Below are 4,453 nucleotides of genomic sequence, written 5' to 3' on the forward strand. Positions count from 1 at the left end.
GGAAAGTAGAATGGAATGGAAGTTAATGTGGAATTGAAGAGAATGGAATTGAATGGAGTGTAGAACGGAATGGAATGGAATGAAATGGAATGCAATGGAATGAGGAATGTAATGTTGAATGGAACATGCAATGAAATGGAATGGAAAGTGGAATGGTATAGAATGGAATAGAATGGAATGCGAAATGGAATGTGGAATGGAATGTGGAATGGTATGGAAGGGAATGAGGAATGGAATGTGGAATGCAATGTGGAATGGAATGGAATGTTAAACGGAATTGAATGGAATGTTGAATGGAATGTGGAATGGATTGGAATGGAAAGTGGAATGGAATGTGGAATGGAAAGTGCAATGCGATGTAATGTGGAATGGAAGGGAATGGAATGTGGAATGGAATGTAATCGAATGTGCAATGGAATCTGGAATGGAATGTGGAATGGAATGTGGAATGGAATGGAATGCGGAATGCAAGGAAATGGAAAGAAATGGAATCTGGAATGGAATGTGGAATGGAATGAAATGCGGTGAGGAATCGAATGTGGAATGGAAGGGAATAGAATCTGGAATGGAATGGAATGGAACGTGGAATGGAACGTGAAATGGAACCTGTAATGGTACGTGGAATGGAATGGAATGTGGAATGGAATAGAATGGAATGTAGAATGGAATGTGGAACGTAAATTAAAGGAATGTGGAATGGATCGTATAATGTGATGGAATCGAATATGTAATGGAATGCGGAATGGAATAGAATGGGATGCGGAATGGAGTGTGGAATGAAATGGAATGGAATGTGGAGTGGAATGTGGATTGCAATGTAATGGAATGTGGAATGGTATGTGGAATGCAACGAGGAATGGAATGGAATGGAAAGTGAAATGTAATGGAATGGAATGTTGAATGGAATGTGAAAATGAATCGATGAAATGCAATGTTGAATGGAATGGAATGGATTGGGATTGAATGTGGAATGGAATAGAACGGAATGTGAAAAGGAATGTACTGGAATATGCAATGGAAGGGAATGGAAAGTGGAAAGCAATGGAATGGAATGTGGAATGGAATGGAATGGAATGGAATTGCATGTGGAATGGAATGGAATGGAATTTTGAATGGACGGGAATTGAATGGAATGGAATGAGGAATGTAATGGAATTGAATATGGAATTAAAGGGAATGAAATGGAATGATATGTCGAATGGAAAGGAATGCAATAAGGATTGGAATGTTGAAAGGAATGGAACGGTATGTAGAATGGAACGTGGAATGGAATGGAATGGAACTTGGAATGCAATGGAAAGGAATGTGTAATGGAATGAGGAATAGAATGGAATAGAATGGAATGGAATGTGGAATGTAATCAAATGGAATTTGGAATGAAAAGTAATCGAATGTGGATTGGAATGTGGAAAGAAATGTGGAACGGAATGAAATGGATTGTGGAATGGAATGAGGATTGGAAAGTGGAATGGCACGGAATGGAACATGGAAAGGAACGTGGAATGTAAGTGGAGTGGAATGTGGAATGGAACGTGGAATGGAATGGAATGGAATGTGGAATTGAATGGAACGGAATGTGGAATGGAATGGAAAGGAAAGTGGAATGTAATGGAAGGTGGAATGGAGTGGAATGCAACTTCGAATGGAATGTGGAACAGAATGTGGAATGGAAGGGAAAGTGGAGGGCATCAGAATGGAATGGAATGGAATGTGGAATGGAGTGGAATGGAATGGAATGGAATGAAATGGAAAGGAATGGAATGTGGAATGTAAAGTCGAATGGAATGAGGAATGGAATGGAATGGAATGTGGAATGAAATGGAATGGAATGGAAAGTGGAATGGAATGCGGAATGGAATGTGGCATGGAATGAAATGTGTATTTGAAAGGAATTGTATCAGGAACGGAAGGTGGATTGGAATGTGGAATGGAATGGAATGTGGAATTTAATGTAATGGAATGTGGAATGGAATGTAGAATGGAAAGTTGAATGGAATGGAATGGAATGTGGAATGGAATCTAGAACGTAATGTGGAATGGAAAGTAATGTGGAATGGAATGGAATGGAATGGAATAGAATGGAATGTGAAAAGGAGTGTGGAATGGAATGTCGAATGGAATGTAACAGAGTGTGGAATCGAATGTGAAATGGCTTGGAATCGAATGTTGAATGGAATGGAATGGAATGGAACGTTGAATGGAAAGTGGAATGTAAAGTGGAATGGAACGTGGAATGGAAAGGAATGAGGAAAGGAATGCAATGGAATGGAATGTGGAATGCAACGGAAATGAATGTGGCATGAAATTGAATGGAATTCGAGATAGAATGGAATGGAACGTAGAATGAAACTTGGAATGGAAAGTGTAATCGCATGGAATGGAACGTGGAATGGAAAGGAATGGGATGGAATGGAATGCGGAATGGAATGTAGAATGGAATGTGGAATGGAATTGAATGTGGAAAGGAATGGAAGAGAATGTCGAATGGAAGGTGGAAAGGAATGTGGAATGGAATGGAATATGGAATGGAATTGAATGGAATGTGGAATGGAATGTGGAATGGAATTTGGAATGGAATGGAAAGGAATGAGGAATGGAATGTGCAATGGAATGTAGTGTTGAATGGAATGGACAGACTGTGGTATGGTATGTAGAATCGAATGTGGAATGGTACGTAACGGAATGTGGAATGGAATACCGAATGGAATGTGGATTGGAATGTGGAATGGAATGGAAAGTGGAATGCAATTGAATAGAATGGAAAGAAATCTGGAATGGAATATGGAATGCAATGTGGAATGCAATGAATCGGTGTGTGGAATCAAATGTGGAATGGAATGGAATGCAAAGTGCAAAGGAATGGAATAGAACGTGGAATGGAATAGAACGTATAATGGAACGTGGAATGGAACGTGTAATGGAACGGAAGGTGGAATGGAATGCAATGCAATGGAATGTGGAATGGAATGTGTAATGGAATTTGGAATGGAATCTAATGGAATGTGGAATGGAATGTTGAATGGGATGCAATGGAATGTGTAATGGTATGTGTAATGGGATGCATGGGAATGCGGAACTAAATGTGGAATGGAAGGGACTGGAATGTGAAATGGACCTTGGAATGGAATGGAATGGAATGGAATGTGGAATGGTATGTGGAATGGAATGAGGAATGGAATGGAATGGAATGTGGAATGGATTGGAATGGAATTTTAAATGGAATGTGGAATGGAATGGAATGGAACGGAATGGAATGTAGAATGGAATGGAATGGAATGTGGAATGGAATGGAATGGAAAGTGGAATGGAATGGAATGGAATGCAGAATACAATGGAATGGAATGTGCAATGGAATGAAATGGAATGTGGAGGGGAAAGGAATGGAATGTTGAATGGAGTTGAATTGAATGAGCAACGGAATGGAATGGAATGTGGAATGGAAAGGAATGGAATTTGAAATGAAAGGAAATTGAATGGAATGAAATTTGGAATGGAATGGAATGGAATGTGGAATGGAATGGAATGGAATGGAATGTGGAATGGAATGTGAAATGGAATATTGAATGGAATGAAATGCGTAATGGAATGGAATGCAATGAGGAATGGAATGTGGAATAGAATGTGGAAAGGAATACAACGTGGAATGGAATTGAATGCAACGTGGAATGGAATGTGGAATGAAATTCGGAATAGAGTGGAACGGAATGTAAAGGCAATGGAATGGAATGTGGAATGGAATGGAATGGAATGTGGAATGGAATGGAATGGAATGTGGAATGGAATGGAACGGAATGTGGAATGGAATGGAATGGAATGTGGAATGGAATGTGGAATGGAATGGAATGGAAGTTGAAACGGAAAGTGAAATGAAATGGAATGGAATGTGGAATGGAATTTGGAATGGAAAGGAATGGAATGTGGAATGGAATGGAATGGAATGTGGAATGGATTGGAATAGAACGTGGAACGGAACGTCGAATGGAACATGGAATGGACCATGGAGAGGAACGTGGAATGGAATGTGGATTGGAACGTGGAATGGAATAGAGTGGAATGGAATGGGGAATAGAACGTGCAATGGAATGGAATGGAATGTGGAATGGAATGCGATGGAATGTAGAGTGGAATGCAATGGAATCGAATGGAATTTGAAATGGAATGGAATGGAATGTGGAATGGAATGGAATGAAACGTGAAATTTAATGTGGAATGGAATTGAATGGAATGTGGAATCGTACATGAAATGGAATGGAATGTAAAGTGGAGTGGAATGTGAAATGGAATGGAATGGAAAGTTGAATGAATTGCGGAATGGAATGGAAGGGAATGTGGAAAGCAATGCCGAATGGAAAGGCATGGAACGTGGAATGGAATGTGGAATGGAATGGAATGGAATGTGGAATGGAACGTGGAAAGGAACAGGGAATGGAATGTGGAATGGAGTGGAATGGAA

This window comes from Pongo abelii, chromosome Y, assembly GCF_028885655.2.
Source record: "Pongo abelii isolate AG06213 chromosome Y, NHGRI_mPonAbe1-v2.0_pri, whole genome shotgun sequence".
NCBI classification, from domain to species: Eukaryota; Metazoa; Chordata; class Mammalia; order Primates; family Hominidae; genus Pongo; species Pongo abelii.